The sequence below is a fragment of the Phyllobates terribilis genome, unplaced genomic scaffold, assembly GCF_046119375.1.
Source record: "Phyllobates terribilis strain yellow unplaced genomic scaffold, ASM4611937v1 Scaffold_75__1_contigs__length_6962009, whole genome shotgun sequence".
NCBI lineage: Eukaryota > Metazoa > Chordata > Amphibia > Anura > Dendrobatidae > Phyllobates > Phyllobates terribilis.
This window is the reverse complement of record NW_027362835.1, coordinates 5,592,396-5,617,746: the sequence shown is the minus strand read 5'-3', so window position 1 is coordinate 5,617,746 and position 25,351 is coordinate 5,592,396.

The window sequence follows — 25,351 nt, the reverse complement described above, 5'->3', positions numbered from 1 at the left end:
ATTATGACATCACCATTGCCATGACGACCAATATGACATCACCGTTGCCATGACGACCATTATGACGTCGCCATGACGTCCATTATGACATCACCGTTGCCATGACGTCCATTATGACATCACCGTTGCCATGACGTCCATTAGGACATCATTGTTGCCATGACGACCAATATGACATCACCGTTGCCATGACGACCAATATGACATCACCGTTGCCATGACGACCAATATGACGTCGCCGTTGCCATGACGACCAATATGACGTCGCCGTTGCCATGACGACCAATATGACGTCGCCGTTGCCATGACGACCAATATGACGTCGCCGTTGCCATGACGACCAATATGACGTCGCCGTTGCCATGACGACCAATATGACGTCGCCGTTGCCATGACGACCAATATGACGTCGCCATGACGACCATTATGGCATCATTGTTGCCATGACGACCATTATGACATCACCGTTGCCATGACGTCCATTATGACATCACCGTTGCCATGACGTCCATTTTGACATCACCGTTGCCATGACGTCCATTATGACATCACCGTTGCCATGACTACCAATATGACATCACCGTTGCCATGACGACCAATATGACATCACTGTTGCCATGACGTCCATTATGACATCATTGTTGCCATGACGACCATTATGGCATCATTGTTGCCATGACGACCATTATGACATCACCGTTGCCATGACGACCATTATGACGTTGCCATGACGTCCATTATGACATCACCATTGCCATGACGACCATTATGACGTCACCATGACGACCATTATGACATCACCGTCGCCATGACTACCATTATGACATCACCGTTGCCATGACTACCATTATGACATCACCGTTGCCATGACTACCATTATGACGTCGCCATGACTACCATTATGACATCACCGTTGCCATGACTACCATTATGACGTTACCATGACGTCCATTATGACATCACCGTTGCCATGACTACCATTATGACGTTACCATGACGTCCATTATGACATCACCGTTACCATGACGTCCATTATGACATCACCGTTGCCATGACTACCATTATGACGTCGCCATGACTACCATTATGACATCACCGTTGCCATGACTACCATTATGACGTTACCATGACGTCCATTATGACATCACCGTTGCCATGACTACCATTATGACGTTACCATGACGTCCATTATGACATCACCGTTACCATGACGTCCATTATGACGTTACCATGACGTCCATTATGACATCACCGTTGCCATGACGTCCATTATGACATCACCGTTGCCATGACAACCATTATGACGTCCATTATGACATCACCGTTGCCATGACGACCATTATGACGTCGCCATGACGTCCATTATGACGTCGCCATGACGATCATTATGGCATCACCGTCGCCATGACGACCATTATGGCATCACCGTCGCCATGACGACCATTATGGCATCACCGTTGCCATGACGACCATTATGGCATCACCGTTGCCATGACGACCATTATGGCATCACCGTTGCCATGACGACCATTATGGCATCACCGTTGCCATGACGACCATTATGACATCACCGTTGCCATGACGACCATTATTGCATCACCGTTGCCATGACGACCATTATGGCATCACCGTTGCCATGACGACCATTATGGCATCACCGTTGCCATGACGACCATTATGGCATCACCGTTGCCATGACGACCATTATGGCATCACCGTTGCCATGACGACCATTATGGCATCACCGTTGCCATGACGACCATTATGGCATCACCGTTGCCATGACGACCATTATGGCATCACCGTTGCCATGACGACCATTATGGCATCACCGTTGCCATGACGACCATTATGGCATCACCGTTGCCATGACGACCATTATGGCATCACCGTTGCCATGACGACCATTATGACATCACCGTTGCCATGACAACCATTATGACATCACCGTTGCCATGACGACCATTATGACGTTGCCATGACGTCCATTATGACATCATTGTTGCCATGACGACCATTATGACATCACCGTTGCCATGACGACCATTATGACGTCGCCATGACGACCATTATGACATCACCATTGCCATGACAACCAATATGACATCACCGTTGCCATGACGACCATTATGACGTTGCCATGACGTCCATTATGACATCATTGTTGCCATGACGACCATTATGACATCACCGTTGCCATGACGACCATTATGACGTCGCCATGACGACCATTATGACATCACCATTGCCATGACGACCAATATGACATCACCGTTGCCATGACGACCATTATGACGTCGCCATGACGACCATTATGGCACCATTGTTGCCATGACGACCATTATGACATCACCGTTGCCATGACGTCCATTATGACATCACCGTTGCCATGACGTCCATTATAACATCACCGTTGCCATGACGACCATTATGACATCACCGTTGCCATGACGACCATTATGGCATCATTGTTGTCATGACAACCATTATGGCATCATTGTTGCCATGACGACCATTATGACATCACCGTTGACATGACGACCATTATGACATCACCGTTGCCATGACGACCATTATGACATCGCCGTTGCCATGACGACCATTATGACGTCGCCGTTGCCATGACGACCATTATGACGTCACCGTTGCCATGATGACCATTATGACGTCGCCGTTGCCATGACGACCATTATGACGTCGCCGTTGCCATGACGACCATTATGACATCACCGTTGCCATGACGACCATTATGACGTCGCCGTTGCCATGACGACCATTATGACGTCGCCGTTGCCATGACGACCATTACGGCGTCGCCGTTGCCATGACGACCATTATGGCGTCGCCATGACGACCATTATGACATCACCGTTGCCATGACGACCATTATGACATCACCGTTGCCATGACGACCATTATGACATCACCGTTGCCATGACGACCATTATGACATCACCGTTGCCATGACGACCATTATGACATCACCGTTGCTATGACGACCATTATGACATCATTGTTGCCATGACGACCATTATGACATCACCGTTGCCATGACGACCATTATGACGTTGCCATGACGTCCATTATGACATCATTGTTGCCATGACGACCATTATGACATCACCGTTGCCATGACGACCATTATGACGTCGCCATGACGACCATTATGACATCACCATTGCCATGATGACCAATATGACATCACCGTTGCCATGACGACCATAATGACGTCGCCATGACGACCATTATGACGTCGCCATGACGACCATTATGACATCACCATTGCCATGACGACCAATATGACATCACCGTTGCCATGACGACCATTATGACATCACCGTTGCCACGACATCCATTATGACATCACCGTTGCCATGACGACCATTATGACATCACCGTTGCCATGACGACCATTATGACATCACCGTTGCCATGACGACCATTATGACATCACCGTTGCCATGACGACCATTATGACATCACCGTTGCCACGACGACCATTATGACATCACCGTTGCTATGACGACCATTATGACATCATTGTTGCCATGACGACCATTATGACATCACCGTTGCCATGACGACCATTATGACGTTGCCATGACGTCCATTATGACATCATTGTTGCCATGACGACCATTATGACATCACCGTTGCCATGACGACCATTATGACGTCGCCATGACGACCATTATGACATCACCATTGCCATGATGACCAATATGACATCACCGTTGCCATGACGACCATTATGACGTCGCCATGACGACCATTATAACATCACCATTGCCATGACGACCAATATGACATCACCGTTGCCATGACGACCATTATGACATCACCGTTGCCACGACGTCCATTATGACATCACCGTTGCCACGACGTCCATTATGACATCACCGTTGCCATGACGACCAATATGACATCACCGTTGCCATGACGACCAATATGACATCACCGTTGCCATGACGACCAATATGACATCACCGTTGCCATGACGACCAATATGACGTCGCCGTTGCCATGACGACCATTATGACGTTGTCATGACGACCATTATGACATCACCGTTGCCATGACGACCATTATGACATCACCGTTGCCATGACGACCATTATGACATCACCATGGCCATGACGACAAATATGACATCACCGTTGCCATGACGACCATTATGACGTCGCCATGACGACCATTATGACATCACCATTGCCATGACGACCAATATGACATCACCGTTGCCATGACATCACCGTTGCCATGACGACCATTATGACATCACCGTTGCCATGACGACCATTATGACATCACCGTTGCCATGACGACCATTATGACGTTGCCATGACGTCCATTATGGCATCATTGTTGCCATGACGACCATTATGACATCACCGTTGCCATGACGACCATTATGACGTCGCCATGACGACCATTATGGCATCATTGTTGCCATGACGACCATTATGACATCACCGTTGCCATGACGACCATTATGACGTCGCCATGACGACCATTATGGCATCATCGTTGCCATGACGACCATTATGACATCATTGTTGCCTTGACGACCAATATGACATCACCGTTGCCATGACGACCATTATGACATCACCGTTGCCATGACGACCATTATGGCATCACCGTTGCCATGACGACCATTATGGCATCACCGTTGCCATGACGACCATTATGGCATCACCGTTGCCATGACGACCATTATGGCATCACCGTTGCCATGACGACCATTATGGCATCACCGTTGCCATGACGACCATTATGGCATCACCGTTGCCATGACGACCATTATGGCATCACCGTTGCCATGACGACCATTATGGCATCACCGTTGCCATGACGACCATTATGGCATCACCGTTGCCATGACGACCATTATGGCATCACCGTTGCCATGACGACCATTATGGCATCACCGTTGCCATGACGACCATTATGGCATCACCGTTGCCATGACGACCATTATGGCATCACCGTTGCCATGACGACCATTATGGCATCACCGTTGCCATGACGACCATTATGGCATCACCGTTGCCATGACGACCATTATGGCATCACCGTTGCCATGACGACCATTATGGCATCACCGTTGCCATGACGACCATTATGGCATCACCGTTGCCATGACAACCATTATGACATCACCGTTGCCATGACGTCCATTATGACGTTGCCATGACGTCCATTATGACATCATTGTTGCCATGACGACCATTATGACATCACCGTTGCCATGACGACCATTATGACGTCGCCATGACGACCATTATGACATCACCATTGCCATGACAACCAATATGACATCACCGTTGCCATGACGACCATTATGACGTTGCCATGACGTCCATTATGACATCATTGTTGCCATGACGACCATTATGACATCACCGTTGCCATGACGACCATTATGACGACGCCATGGCGACCATTATGACATCACCATTGCCATGACGACCAATATGACATCACCGTTGCCATGACGACCATTATGACGTCGCCATGACGACCATTATGGCATCATTGTTGCCATGACGACCATTATGACATCACCGTTGCCATGACGTCCATTATGACATCACCGTTGCCATGACGACCATTATAACATCACCGTTGCCATGACGACCATTATGACATCACCGTTGCCATGACGACCATTATGGCATCATTGTTGCCATGACGACCATTATGACATCACCGTTGACATGACGACCATTATGACATCACCGTTGACATGACGACCATTATGACATCGCCGTTGCCATGACGACCATTATGACATCACCATTGCCATGACGACCAATATGACATCACCGTTGCCATGACGACCATTATGACGTCGCCATGACGACCATTATGACATCACCATTGCCATGACGACCAATATGACATCACCGTTGCCATGACATCACCGTTGCCATGACGACCATTATGACATCACCGTTGCCATGACGACCATTATGACATCACCGTTGCCATGACGACCATTATGACGTTGCCATGACGTCCATTATGGCATCATTGTTGCCATGACGACCATTATGACATCACCGTTGCCATGACGACCATTATGACGTCGCCATGACGACCATTATGGCATCATTGTTGCCATGACGACCATTATGACATCACCGTTGCCATGACGACCATTATGACGTCGCCATGACGACCATTATGGCATCATCGTTGCCATGACGACCATTATGACATCATTGTTGCCTTGACGACCAATATGACATCACCGTTGCCATGACGACCATTATGACATCACCGTTGCCATGACGTCCATTATGACATCACCGTTGCCATGACGACCATTATAACATCACCGTTGCCATGACGACCATTATGACATCACCGTTGCCATGACGACCATTATGGCATCATTGTTGCCATGACGACCATTATGACATCACCGTTGACATGACGACCATTATGACATCACCGTTGACATGACGACCATTATGACATCGCCGTTGCCATGACGACCATTATGACATCGCCGTTGCCATGACGACCATTATGACGTCGCCGTTGCCATGACGACCATTATGACGTCGCCGTTGCCATGACGACCATTATGACGTCGCCGTTGCCATGACGACCATTATAACGTCGCCGTTGCCATGACGACCATTATGGCGTCGCCGTTGCCATGACGACCATTATGGCGTCGCCATGACGACCATTATGACATCACCGTTGCCATGACGACCATTATGACATCACCGTTGCCATGACGACCATTATGACATCACCGTTGCCATGACGACCATTATGACATCACCGTTGCCATGACGACCATTATGACATCACCGTTGCCATGACGACCATTATGACATCACCGTTGCTATGACGACCATTATGACATCATTGTTGCCATGACGACCATTATGACATCACCGTTGCCATGACGACCATTATGACGTTGCCATGACGTCCATTATGACATCATTGTTGCCATGACGACCATTATGACATCACCGTTGCCATGACGACCATTATGACGTCGCCATGACGACCATTATGACATCACGATTGCCATGATGACCAATATGACATCACCGTTGCCATGACGACCATTATGACGTTGCCATGACGACCATTATGACGTCGCCATGACGACCATTATGACGTCGCCTTGACGACCATTATGACATCACCATTGCCATGACGACCATTATGACATCACCGTTGCCACGACATCCATTATGACATCACCGTTGCCACGACGACCAATATGACATCACCGTTGCCATGACGACCAATATGACATCACCGTTGCCATGATGACCAATATGACATCACCGTTGCCATGACGACCAATATGACGTCGCCGTTGCCATGACGACCATTATGACGTTGCCATGACGACCATTATGACATCACCGTTGCCATGACGACCATTATGACATCACTGTTGCCATGACGACCATTATGACATCACCGTTGCCATGACGACCATTATGACATCACCGTTGCCATGACGACCAATATGACATCACCGTTGCCATGACGACCATTATGACGTCGCCATGACGACCATTATGACATCACCATTGCCATGACGACCAATATGACATCACCGTTGCCATGACATCACCGTTGCCATGACGACCATTATGACATCACCGTTGCCATGACGACCATTATGACATCACCGTTGCCATGACGACCATTATGACGTTGCCATGACATCCATTATGGCATCATTGTTGCCATGACGACCATTATGACATCACCATTGCCATGACGACCATTATGACGTCGCCATGACGACCATTATGACATCATTGTTGCCATGACGACCAATATGACATCACCGTTGCCATGACGACCATTATGACATCACCGTTGCCATGACGACCATTATGACATCACCGTTGCCATGACGACCATTATGACATCACCGTTGCCATGACGACCATTATGAAGTTGCCATGACGACCATTATGACATCACCATTGCCATGACGACCATTATGACGTCGCCATGATGACCATTATGACGTCGCCATGATGACAATTATGACGTCGCCATGATGACCATTATGACATCATCGTTGCCATGACGACCATAATGGCATCACCGTTGCCATGACGACCATAATGGCATCACCGTTGCCATGACGACCATCATTGTTGCCATGACGACCATTATGACATCACCGTTGCCATGACGACCAATATGACGTCGCCATGACGACCATTATGGCATCATTGTCGCCATGACGACCATTATGGCATCATTGTTGCCATGACGACCATTATGACATCATTGTTGCCATGACGACCATTATGACATCATTGTTGCCATGACGACCATTATGACATCATTGTTGCCATGACGACCATTATGACATCATTGTTGCCATGACGACCATTATGACATCATTGTTGCCATGACGACCATTATGACATCATTGTTTCCATGACGACCATTATGACATCATTGTTTCCATGACGACCATTATGACATCATTGTTGCCATGACGACCATTATGACATCACCGTTGCCATGACGACTATTATGACATCACCGTTGCCATGACGACCATTATGACATCACCGTTGCCATGACGACCATTATGACATCACCATTGCCATGACGACCAATATGACATCACCGTTGCCATGACGACCATTATGACGTCGCCATGACGACCATTATGACATCACCATTGCCATGACGACCAATATGACATCACCGTTGCCATGACATCACCGTTGCCATGACGACCATTATGACATCACCGTTGCCATGACGACCATTATGACATCACCGTTGCCATGACGACCATTATGACGTCGCCATGACGACCATTATGGCATCATTGTTGCCATGACGACCATTATGACATCACCGTTGCCATGACGACCATTATGACGTCGCCATGACGACCATTATGGCATCATCGTTGCCATGACGACCATTATGACATCATTGTTGCCTTGACGACCAATATGACATCACCGTTGCCATGACGACCATTATGACATCACCGTTGCCATGACGACCATTATGGCATCACCGTTGCCATGACGACCATTATGGCATCACCGTTGCCATGACGACCATTATGGCATCACCGTTGCCATGACGACCATTATGGCATCACCGTTGCCATGACGACCATTATGGCATCACCGTTGCCATGACGACCATTATGGCATCACCGTTGCCATGACGACCATTATGGCATCACCGTTGCCATGACGACCATTATGGCATCACCGTTGCCATGACGACCATTATGGCATCACCGTTGCCATGACGACCATTATGGCATCACCGTTGCCATGACGACCATTATGGCATCACCGTTGCCATGACGACCATTATGGCATCACCGTTGCCATGACGACCATTATGGCATCACCGTTGCCATGACGACCATTATGGCATCACCGTTGCCATGACAACCATTATGACATCATTGTTGCCATGACAACCATTATGACATCACCGTTGCCATGACGACCATTATGACGTTGCCATGACGTCCATTATGACATCATTGTTGCCATGACGACCATTATGACATCACCGTTGCCATGACGACCATTATGACGTCGCCATGACGACCATTATGACATCACCATTGCCATGACAACCAATATGACATCACCGTTGCCATGACGACCATTATGACGTTGCCATGACGTCCATTATGACATCATTGTTGCCATGACGACCATTATGACATCACCGTTGCCATGACGACCATTATGACGTCGCCATGACGAACATTATGACATCACCATTGCCATGACGACCAATATGACATCACCGTTGCCATGACGACCATTATGACGTTGCCATGACGTCCATTATGACATCATTGTTGCCATGACGACCATTATGACATCACCGTTGCCATGACGACCATTATGACGTCGCCATGACGACCATTATGACATCACCATTGCCATGATGACCAATATGACATCACCGTTGCCATGACGACCATAATGACGTCGCCATGACGACCATTATGACGTCGCCATGACGACCATTATGACATCACCATTGCCATGACGACCAATATGACATCACCGTTGCCATGACGACCATTATGACATCACCGTTGCCACGACATCCATTATGACATCACCGTTGCCATGACGACTATTATGACATCACCGTTGCCATGACGACCATTATGACATCACCGTTGCCATGACGACCATTATGACATCACCGTTGCCATGACGACCATTATGACATCACCGTTGCCACGACGACCATTATGACATCACCGTTGCTATGACGACCATTATGACATCATTGTTGCCATGACGACCATTATGACATTACCGTTGCCATGACGACCATTATGACGTTGCCATGACGTCCATTATGACATCATTGTTGCCATGACGACCATTATGACATCACCGTTGCCATGACGACCATTATGACGTCGCCATGACGACCATTATGACATCACCATTGCCATGATGACCAATATGACATCACCGTTGCCATGACGACCATTATGACGTCGCCATGACGACCATTATAACATCACCATTGCCATGACGACCAATATGACATCACCGTTGCCATGACGACCATTATGACATCACCGTTGCCACGACGTCCATTATGACATCACCGTTGCCACGACGTCCATTATGACATCACCGTTGCCATGACGACCAATATGACATCACCGTTGCCATGACGACCAATATGACATCACCGTTGCCATGACGACCAATATGACATCACCGTTGCCATGACGACCAATATGACGTCGCCGTTGCCATGACGACCATTATGACGTTGTCATGACGACCATTATGACATCACCGTTGCCATGACGACCATTATGACATCACCGTTGCCATGACGACCATTATGACATCACCATTGCCATGACGACAAATATGACATCACCGTTGCCATGACATCACCGTTGCCATGACGACCATTATGACATCACCGTTGCCATGACGACCATTATGACATCACCGTTGCCATGACGACCATTATGACGTTGCCATGACGTCCATTATGGCATCATTGTTGCCATGACGACCATTATGACATCACCGTTGCCATGACGACCATTATGACGTCGCCATGACGACCATTATGGCATCATTGTTGCCATGACGACCATTATGACATCACCGTTGCCATGACGACCATTATGACGTCGCCATGACGACCATTATGGCATCATCGTTGCCATGACGACCATTATGACATCATTGTTGCCTTGACGACCAATATGACATCACCGTTGCCATGACGACCATTATGACATCACCGTTGCCATGACGACCATTATGGCATCACCGTTGCCATGACGACCATTATGGCATCACCGTTGCCATGACGACCATTATGGCATCACCGTTGCCATGACGACCATTATGGCATCACCGTTGCCATGACGACCATTATGGCATCACCGTTGCCATGACGACCATTATGGCATCACCGTTGCCATGACGACCATTATGGCATCACCGTTGCCATGACGACCATTATGGCATCACCGTTGCCATGACGACCATTATGGCATCACCGTTGCCATGACGACCATTATGGCATCACCGTTGCCATGACGACCATTATGGCATCACCGTTGCCATGACGACCATTATGGCATCACCGTTGCCATGACGACCATTATGGCATCACCGTTGCCATGACGACCATTATGGCATCACCGTTGCCATGACGACCATTATGGCATCACCGTTGCCATGACGACCATTATGGCATCACCGTTGCCATGACGACCATTATGGCATCACCGTTGCCATGACAACCATTATGACATCACCGTTGCCATGACGTCCATTATGACGTTGCCATGACGTCCATTATGACATCATTGTTGCCATGACGACCATTATGACATCACCGTTGCCATGACGACCATTATGACGTCGCCATGACGACCATTATGACATCACCATTGCCATGACAACCAATATGACATCACCGTTGCCATGACGACCATTATGACGTTGCCATGACGTCCATTATGACATCATTGTTGCCATGACGACCATTATGACATCACCGTTGCCATAACGACCATTATGACGACGCCATGGCGACCATTATGACATCACCATTGCCATGACGACCAATATGACATCACCGTTGCCATGACGACCATTATGACGTCGCCATGACGACCATTATGGCATCATTGTTGCCATGACGACCATTATGACATCACCGTTGCCATGACGTCCATTATGACATCACCGTTGCCATGACGACCATTATAACATCACCGTTGCCATGACGACCATTATGACATCACCGTTGCCATGACGACCATTATGGCATCATTGTTGCCATGACGACCATTATGACATCACCGTTGACATGACGACCATTATGACATCACCGTTGACATGACGACCATTATGACATCGCCGTTGCCATGACGACCATTATGACATCACCATTGCCATGACGACCAATATGACATCACCGTTGCCATGACGACCATTATGACGTCGCCATGACGACCATTATGACATCACCATTGCCATGACGACCAATATGACATCACCGTTGCCATGACATCACCGTTGCCATGACGACCATTATGACATCACCGTTGCCATGACGACCATTATGACATCACCGTTGCCATGACGACCATTATGACGTTGCCATGACGTCCATTATGGCATCATTGTTGCCATGACGACCATTATGACATCACCGTTGCCATGACGACCATTATGACGTCGCCATGACGACCATTATGGCATCATTGTTGCCATGACGACCATTATGACATCACCGTTGCCATGACGACCATTATGACGTCGCCATGACGACCATTATGGCATCATCGTTGCCATGACGACCATTATGACATCATTGTTGCCTTGACGACCAATATGACATCACCGTTGCCATGACGACCATTATGACATCACCGTTGCCATGACGTCCATTATGACATCACCGTTGCCATGACGACCATTATAACATCACCGTTGCCATGACGACCATTATGACATCACCGTTGCCATGACGACCATTATGGCATCATTGTTGCCATGACGACCATTATGACATCACCGTTGACATGACGACCATTATGACATCACCGTTGACATGACGACCATTATGACATCGCCGTTGCCATGACGACCATTATGACATCGCCGTTGCCATGACGACCATTATGACGTCGCCGTTGCCATGACGACCATTATGACGTCGCCGTTGCCATGACGACCATTATGACGTCGCCGTTGCCATGACGACCATTATAACGTCGCCGTTGCCATGACGACCATTATGGCGTCGCCGTTGCCATGACGACCATTATGGCGTCGCCATGACGACCATTATGACATCACCGTTGCCATGACGACCATTATGACATCACCGTTGCCATGACGACCATTATGACATCACCGTTGCCATGACGACCATTATGACATCACCGTTGCCATGACGACCATTATGACATCACCGTTGCTATGACGACCATTATGACATCATTGTTGCCATGACGACCATTATGACATCACCGTTGCCATGACGACCATTATGACGTTGCCATGACGTCCATTATGACATCATTGTTGCCATGACGACCATTATGACATCACCGTTGCCATGACGACCATTATGACGTCGCCATGACGACCATTATGACATCACGATTGCCATGATGACCAATATGACATCACCGTTGCCATGACGACCATTATGACGTTGCCATGACGACCATTATGACGTCGCCATGACGACCATTATGACGTCGCCATGACGACCATTATGACATCACCATTGCCATGACGACCATTATGACATCACCGTTGCCACGACATCCATTATGACATCACCGTTGCCACGACGACCAATATGACATCACCGTTGCCATGACGACCAATATGACATCACCGTTGCCATGATGACCAATATGACATCACCGTTGCCATGACGACCAATATGACGTCGCCGTTGCCATGACGACCATTATGACGTTGCCATGACGACCATTATGACATCACCGTTGCCATGACGACCATTATGACATCACTGTTGCCATGACGACCATTATGACATCACCGTTGCCATGACGACCATTATGACATCACCGTTGCCATGACGACCAATATGACATCACCGTTGCCATGACGACCATTATGACGTCGCCATGACGACCATTATGACATCACCATTGCCATGACGACCAATATGACATCACCGTTGCCATGACATCACCGTTGCCATGACGACCATTATGACATCACCGTTGCCATGACGACCATTATGACATCACCGTTGCCATGACGACCATTATGACGTTGCCATGACATCCATTATGGCATCATTGTTGCCATGACGACCATTATGACATCACCATTGCCATGACGACCATTATGACGTCGCCATGACGACCATTATGACATCATTGTTGCCATGACGACCAATATGACATCACCGTTGCCATGACGACCATTATGACATCACCGTTGCCATGACGACCATTATGACATCACCGTTGCCATGACGACCATTATGACATCACCGTTGCCATGACGACCATTATGAAGTTGCCATGACGACCATTATGACATCACCATTGCCATGACGACCATTATGACGTCGCCATGATGACCATTATGACGTCGCCATGATGACAATTATGACGTCGCCATGATGACCATTATGACATCATCGTTGCCATGACGACCATAATGGCATCACCGTTGCCATGACGACCATAATGGCATCACCGTTGCCATGACGACCATCATTGTTGCCATGACGACCATTATGACATCACCGTTGCCATGACGACCAATATGACGTCGCCATGACGACCATTATGGCATCATTGTCGCCATGACGACCATTATGGCATCATTGTTGCCATGACGACCATTATGACATCATTGTTGCCATGACGACCATTATGACATCATTGTTGCCATGACGACCATTATGACATCATTGTTGCCATAACGACCATTATGACATCATTGTTGCCATGACGACCATTATGACATCATTGTTGCCATGACGACCATTATGACATCATTGTTTCCATGACGACCATTATGACATCATTGTTTCCATGACGACCATTATGACATCATTGTTGCCATGACGACCATTATGACATCACCGTTGCCATGACGACTATTATGACATCACCGTTGCCATGACGACCATTATGACATCACCGTTGCCATGACGACCATTATGACATCACCATTGCCATGACGACCAATATGACATCACCGTTGCCATGACGACCATTATGACGTCGCCATGACGACCATTATGACATCACCATTGCCATGACGACCAATATGACATCACCGTTGCCATGACATCACCGTTGCCATGACGACCATTATGACATCACCGTTGCCATGACGACCATTATGACGTCGCCATGACGACCATTATGGCATCATTGTTGCCATGACGACCATTATGACATCACCGTTGCCATGACGACCATTATGACGTCGCCATGACGACCATTATGGCATCACCGTTGCCATGACGACCATTATGACATCATTGTTGCCTTGACGACCAATATGACATCACCGTTGCCATGACGACCATTATGACATCACCGTTGCCATGACGACCATTATGGCATCACCGTTGCCATGACGACCATTATGGCATCACCGTTGCCATGACGACCATTATGGCATCACCGTTGCCATGACGACCATTATGGCATCACCGTTGCCATGACGACCATTATGGCATCACCGTTGCCATGACGACCATTATGGCATCACCGTTGCCATGACGACCATTATGGCATCACCGTTGCCATGACGACCATTATGGCATCACCGTTGCCATGACGACCATTATGGCATCACCGTTGCCATGACGACCATTATGGCATCACCGTTGCCATGACGACCATTATGGCATCACCGTTGCCATGACGACCATTATGGCATCACCGTTGCCATGACGACCATTATGGCATCACCGTTGCCATGACGACCATTATGGCATCACCGTTGCCATGACAACCATTATGACATCATTGTTGCCATGACAACCATTATGACATCACCGTTGCCATGACGACCATTATGACGTTGCCATGACGTCCATTATGACATCATTGTTGCCATGACGACCATTATGACATCACCGTTGCCATGACGACCATTATGACGTCGCCATGACGACCATTATGACATCACCATTGCCATAACAACCAATATGACATCACCGTTGCCATGACGACCATTATGACGTTGCCATGACGTCCATTATGACATCATTGTTGCCATGACGACCATTATGACATCACCGTTGCCATGACGACCATTATGACGTCGCCATGACGAACATTATGACATCACCATTGCCATGACGACCAATATGACATCACCGTTGCCATGACGACCATTATGACGTCGCCATGACGACCATTATGGCATCATTGTTGCCATGACGACCATTATGACATCACCGTTGCCATGACGTCCATTATGACATCACCGTTGCCATGACGACCATTATAACATCACCGTTGCCATGACGACCATTATGACATCACCGTTGCCATGACGACCATTATGGCATCATTGTTGCCATGACGACCATTATGACATCACCGTTGACATGACGACCATTATGACATCACCGTTGACATGACGACCATTATGACATCACCGTTGCCATGACGACCATTATGACATCGCCGTTGCCATGACGACCATTATGACGTCGCCATTGCCATGACGACCATTATGACGTCGCCGTTGCCATGACGACCATTATGACGTCGCCGTTGCCATGACGACCATTATAACGTCGCCGTTGCCATGACGACCATTATGGCGTCGCCGTTGCCATGACGACCATTATGGCGTCGCCATGACGACCATTATGACATCACCGTTGCCATGACGACCATTATGACATCACCGTTGCCATGACGACCATTATGACATCACCGTTGCCATGACGACCATTATGACATCACCGTTGCCATGACGACCATTATGACATCACCGTTGCCATGACGACCATTATGACATCACCGTTGCTATGACGACCATTATGACATCATTGTTGCCATGACGACCATTATGACATCACCGTTGCCATGACGACCATTATGACGTTGCCATGACGTCCATTATGACATCATTGTTGCCATGACGACCATTATGACATCACCGTTGCCATGACGACCATTATGACGTCGCCATGACGACCATTATGACATCACGATTGCCAAGATGACCAATATGACATCACCGTTGCCATGACGACCATTATGACGTTGCCATGATGACCATTATGACGTCGCCATGACGACCATTATGACGTCGCCATGACGACCATTATGACATCACCATTGCCATGACGACCAATATGACATCACCGTTGCCATGACGACCATTATGACATCACCGTTGCCACGACATCCATTATGACATCACCGTTGCCACGACGACCAATATGACATCACTGTTGCCATGACGACCAATATGACATCACCGTTGCCATGATGACCAATATGACATCACCGTTGCCATGACGACCAATATGACGTCGCCGTTGCCATGACGACCATTATGACGTTGCCATGACGACCATTATGACATCACCGTTGCCATGACGACCATTATGACATCACTGTTGCCATGACGACCATTATGACATCACCGTTGCCATGACGACCATTATGACATCACCGTTGCCATGACGACCAATATGACATCACCGTTGCCATGACGACCATTATGACGTCGCCATGACGACCATTATGACATCACCATTGCCATGACGACCAATATGACATCACCGTTGCCATGACATCACCGTTGCCATGACGACCATTATGACATCACCGTTGCCATGACGACCATTATGACATCACCGTTGCCATGACGACCATTATGACGTTGCCATGACATCCATTATGGCATCATGGTTGCCATGACGACCATTATGACATCACCATTGCCATGACGACCATTATGACGTCGCCATGACGACCATTATGACATCATTGTTGCCATGACGACCAATATGACATCACCGTTGCCATGACGACCATTATGACATCACCGTTGCCATGACGACCATTATGACATCACCGTTGCCATGACGACCATTATGACATCACCGTTGCCATGACGACCATTATGAAGTTGCCATGACGACCATTATGACATCACCATTGCCATGACGACCATTATGACGTCGCCATGATGACCATTATGACGTCGCCATGATGACAATTATGACGTCGCCATGATGACCATTATGACATCATCGTTGCCATGACGACCATAATGGCATCACCGTTGCCATGACGACCATAATGGCATCACCGTTGCCATGACGACCATTATGACATCACCGTTGCCATGACGACCAATATGACGTCGCCATGACGACCATTATGGCATCATTGTTGCCATGACGACCATTATGACATCATTGTTGCCATGACGACCATTATGACATCATTGTTGCCATGACGACCATTATGACATCATTGTTGCCATGACGACCATTATGACATCATTGTTGCCATGACGACCATTATGACATCATTGTTGCCATGACGACCATTATGACATCATTGTTTCCATGACGACCATTATGACATCATTGTTTCCATGACGACCATTATGACATCATTGTTGCCATGACGACCATTATGACATCACCGTTGCCATGACGACTATTATGACATCACCGTTGCCATGACGACCATTATGACATCACCGTTGCCATGACGACCATTATGACGTCGCCATGACGACCATTATGACGTCGCCATGACGACCATTATGACTTCGCCATGACGACCATTATGACATCACCGTCGCCATGACGACCATTATGACTTCGCCATGATGACCATTATGACATCACCGTCGCTATGACGACCATTATGACTTCGCCATGACGACCAATATGACATCACCGTTGCCATGACGACCATTATGACACCACCGTTGCCATGACGACCATTATGACACCACCGTTGTCATGACGACCATTATGACACCACCGTTGCCATGACGACCATTATGACACCACCGTTGCCATGACGACCATTATGACTCCACCATTGCCATGACGACCATTATGACACCACCGTTGCCATGACGACCATTATGACACCACCGTTGCCATGACGACCATTATGACACCACCGTTGCCATGACGACCATTATGACATCACCGTTGCCATGACGACCATTATGACGTCGCCATGACGACCATTATGGCATCATTGTTGCCATGACGACCATTATGACATCACCGTTGCCATGACAACCATTATGACATCATTGTTGCCATGACGACCATTATGACATCACCGTTGCCATGACGACCATTATGACGTTGCCATGACGTCCATTATGACATCATTGTTGCCATGACGACCATTATGACATCACCGTTGCCATGACGACCATTATGACATCACCGTTGCCATGACGACCATTATGACGACGCCATGACGACCATTATGACATCACCATTGCAATGACGACCAATATGACATCACCGTTGCCATGACGACCATTATGACGTCGCCATGACGACCATTATGGCATCATTGTTGCCATGACGACCATTATGACATCACCGTTGCCATGACGTCCATTATGACATCACCGTTGCCATGACGACCATTATGACATCACCGTTGCCATGACGACCATTATGGCATCATTGTTGCCATGACGACCATTATGACATCACCGTTGCCATGATGACCATTATGACATCACCGTTGCCATGACGACCATTATGACGTCGCCGTTGCCATGACGACCATTATGACGTCGCCGTTGCCATGACGACCATTATGACGTCGTCGTTGCCATGGCGACCATTATGACATCATTGTTGCCATGACGACCATTATGACATCACCGTTGCCATGACGTCCATTATGACGTTGCCATGACGTCCATTATGACATCATTGTTGCCATGACGACCATTATGACATCACCGTTGCCATGACGACCATTATGACGTTGCCATGACGTCCATTATGACATCATTGTTGCCATGACGACCATTATGGCATCATCGTTGCCATGACGACCATTATGACATCATTGTTGCCTTGACGACCAATATGACATCACCGTTGCCATGACGACCATTATGACATCACCGTTGCCATGACGACCATTATGGCATCACCGTTGCCATGACGACCATTATGGCATCACCGTTGCCATGACGACCATTATGGCATCACCGTTGCCATGACGACCATTATGGCATCACCGTTGCCATGACGACCATTATGGCATCACCGTTGCCATGACGACCATTATGGCATAACCGTTGCCATGACGACCATTATGGCATCACCGTTGCCATGACGACCATTATGGCATCACCGTTGCCATGACGACCATTATGGCATCACCGTTGCCATGACGACCATTATGGCATCACCGTTGCCATGACGACCATTATGGCATCACCGTTGCCATGACGACCATTATGGCATCACCGTTGCCATGACGACCATTATGGCATCACCGTTGCCATGACGACCATTATGGCATCACCGTTGCCATGACAACCATTATGACATCATTGTTGCCATGACAACCATTATGACATCACCGTTGCCATGACGACCATTATGACGTTGCCATGACGTCCATTATGACATCATTGTTGCCATGACGACCATTATGACATCACCGTTGCCATGACGACCATTATGATGTCGCCATGACGACCATTATGACATCACCATTGCCATGACAACCAATATGACATCACCGTTGCCATGACGACCATTATGACGTTGCCATGACGTCCATTATGACATCATTGTTGCCATGACGACCATTATGACATCACCGTTGCCATGACGACCATTATGACGTCGCCATGACGAACATTATGACATCACCATTGCCATGACGACCAATATGACATCACCGTTGCCATGACGACCATTATGACGTCGCCATGACGACCATTATGGCATCATTGTTGCCATGACGACCATTATGACATCACCGTTGCCATGACGTCCATTATGACATCACCGTTGCCATGACGACCATTATAACATCACCGTTGCCATGACGACCATTATGACATCACCGTTGCCATGACGACCATTATGGCATCATTGTTGCCATGACGACCATTATGACATCACCGTTGACATGACGACCATTATGACATCACCGTTGACATGACGACCATTATGACATCGCCGTTGCCATGACGACCATTATGACATCGCCGTTGCCATGACGACCATTATGACGTCGCCATTGCCATGACGACCATTATGACGTCGCCGTTGCCATGACGACCATTATGACGTCGCCGTTGCCATGACGACCATTATAACGTCGCCGTTGCCATGACGACCATTATGGCGTCGCCGTTGCCATGACGACCATTATGGCGTCGCCATGACGACCATTATGACATCACCGTTGCCATGACGACCATTATGACATCACCGTTGCCATGACGACCATTATGACATCACCGTTGCCATGACGACCATTATGACATCACCGTTGCCATGACGACCATTATGACATCACAGTTGCCATGACGACCATTATGACATCACCGTTGCTATGACGACCATTATGACATCATTGTTGCCATGACGACCATTATGACATCACCGTTGCCATGACGACCATTATGACGTTGCCATGACGTCCATTATGACATCATTGTTGCCATGACGACCATTATGACATCACCGTTGCCATGACGACCATTATGACGTCGCCATGACGACCATTATGACATCACGATTGCCATGATGACCAATATGACATCACCGTTGCCATGACGACCATTATGACGTTGCCATGACGACCATTATGACGTCGCCATGACGACCATTATGACGTCGCCATGACGACCATTATGACATCACCATTGCCATGACGACCAATATGACATCACCGTTGCCATGACGACCATTATGACATCACCGTTGCCACGACATCCATTATGACATCACCGTTGCCACGACGACCAATATGACATCACTGTTGCCATGACGACCAATATGACATCACCGTTGCCATGATGACCAATATGACATCACCGTTGCCATGACGACCAATATGACGTCGCCGTTGCCATGACGACCATTATGACGTTGCCATGACGACCATTATGACATCACCGTTGCCATGACGACCATTATGACATCACTGTTGCCATGACGACCATTATGACATCACCGTTGCCATGACGACCATTATGACATCACCGTTGCCATGACGACCAATATGACATCACCGTTGCCATGACGACCATTATGACGTCGCCATGACGACCATTATGACATCACCATTGCCATGACGACCAATATGACATCACCGTTGCCATGACATCACCGTTGCCATGACGACCATTATGACATCACCGTTGCCATGACGACCATTATGACATCACCGTTGCCATGACGACCATTATGACGTTGCCATGACATCCATTATGGCATCATGGTTGCCATGACGACCATTATGACATCACCATTGCCATGACGACCATTATGACGTCGCCATGACGACCATTATGACATCATTGTTGCCATGACGACCAATATGACATCACCGTTGCCATGACGACCATTATGACATCACCGTTGCCATGACGACCATTATGACATCACCGTTGCCATGACGACCATTATGACATCACCGTTGCCATGACGACCATTATGAAGTTGCCATGACGACCATTATGACATCACCATTGCCATGACGACCATTATGACGTCGCCATGATGACCATTATGACGTCGCCATGATGACAATTATGACGTCGCCATGATGACCATTATGACATAATCGTTGCCATGACGACCATAATGGCATCACCGTTGCCATGACGACCATAATGGCATCACCGTTGCCATGACGACCATCATTGTTGCCATCACGACCATTATGACATCACCGTTGCCATGACGACCAATATGACGTCGCCATGACGACCATTATGGCATCATTGTCGCCATGACGACCATTATGGCATCATTGTTGCCATGACGACCATTATGACATCATTGTTGCCATGACGACCATTATGACATCATTGTTGCCATGACGACCATTATGACATCATTGTTGCCATGACGACCATTATGACATCATTGTTGCCATGACGACCATTATGACATCATTGTTGCCATGACGACCATTATGACATCATTGTTTCCATGACGTCCATTATGACATCATTGTTTCCATGACGACCATTATGACATCATTGTTGCAATGACGACCATTATGACATCACCGTTGCCATGACGACTATTATGACATCACCGTTGCCATGACGACCATTATGACATCACCGTTGCCATGACGACCATTATGACGTCGCCATGACGACCATTATGACGTCGCCATGACGACCATTATGACTTCGCCATGACGACCATTATGACATCACCGTCGCCATGACGACCATTATGACTTCGCCATGATGACCATTATGACATCACCGTCGCTATGACGACCATTATGACTTCGCCATGACGACCAATATGACATCACCGTTGCCATGACGACCATTATGACACCACCGTTGCCATGACGACCATTATGACACCACCGTTGTCATGACGACCATTATGACACCACCGTTGCCATGACGACCATTATGACACCACCGTTGCCATGACGACCATTATGACTCCACCATTGCCATGACGACCATTATGACACCACCGTTGCCATGACGACCATTATGACACCACCGTTGCCATGACGACCATTATGACACCACCGTTGCCATGACGACCATTATGACATCACCGTTGCCATGACGACCATTATGACGTCGCCATGACGACCATTATGGCATCATTGTTGCCATGACGACCATTATGACATCACCGTTGCCATGACAACCATTATGACATCATTGTTGCCATGACGACCATTATGACATCACCGTTGCCATGACGACCATTATGACGTTGCCATGACGTCCATTATGACATCATTGTTGCCATGACGACCATTATGACATCACCGTTGCCATGACGACCATTATGACATCACCGTTGCCATGACGACCATTATGACGACGCCATGACGACCATTATGACATCACCATTGCAATGACGACCAATATGACATCACCGTTGCCATGACGACCATTATGACGTCGCCATGACGACCATTATGGCATCATTGTTGCCATGACGACCATTATGACATCACCGTTGCCATGACGTCCATTATGACATCACCGTTGCCATGACGACCATTATGACATCACCGTTGCCATGACGACCATTATGGCATCATTGTTGCCATGACGACCATTATGACATCACCGTTGCCATGATGACCATTATGACATCACCGTTGCCATGACGACCATTATGACGTCGCCGTTGCCATGACGACCATTATGACGTCGCCGTTGCCATGACGACCATTATGACGTCGTCGTTGCCATGGCGACCATTATGACATCATTGTTGCCATGACGACCATTATGACATCACCGTTGCCATGACGTCCATTATGACGTTGCCATGACGTCCATTATGACATCATTGTTGCCATGACGACCATTATGACATCACCGTTGCCATGACGACCATTATGACGTCGCCATGACGACCATTAAAACATCACCATTGCCATGATGACCAATATGACATCACCGTTGCCATGACGACCATTATGACGTCGCCATGACGACCATTATGACATCACCATTGCCATGACGACCAATATGACATCACCGTTGCCATGACGACCATTATGAAGTCGCCATGACGTCCATTATGACATCACCGTTGCCATGACGTCCATTATGACATCACCGTTGCCATGACGTCCATTAGGACATCATTGTTGCCATGACGACCAATATGACATCACCGTTGCCATGACGACCAATATGACATCACCGTTGCCATGACGACCAATATTACGTCGCCGTTGCCATGACGACCAATATGACGTCGCCGTTGCCATGACGACCAAAATGACGTCGCCGTTGCCATGACGACCAATATGACGTCGCCGTTGCCATGACGACCAATATGACGTCGCCGTTGCCATGACGACCAATATTACATCGCCGTTGCCATGACGACCATTATGACGTCGCCATGACGACCATTATGGCATCATTGTTGCCATGACGACCATTATGACATCACCGTTGCCATGACGTCCATTATGACATCACCGTTGCCATGACGTCCATTTTGACATCACCGTTGCCATGACGTCCATTATGACATCACCGTTGCCATGACTACCAATATGACATCACCGTTGCCATGACGACCAATATGACATCACTGTTGCCATGAC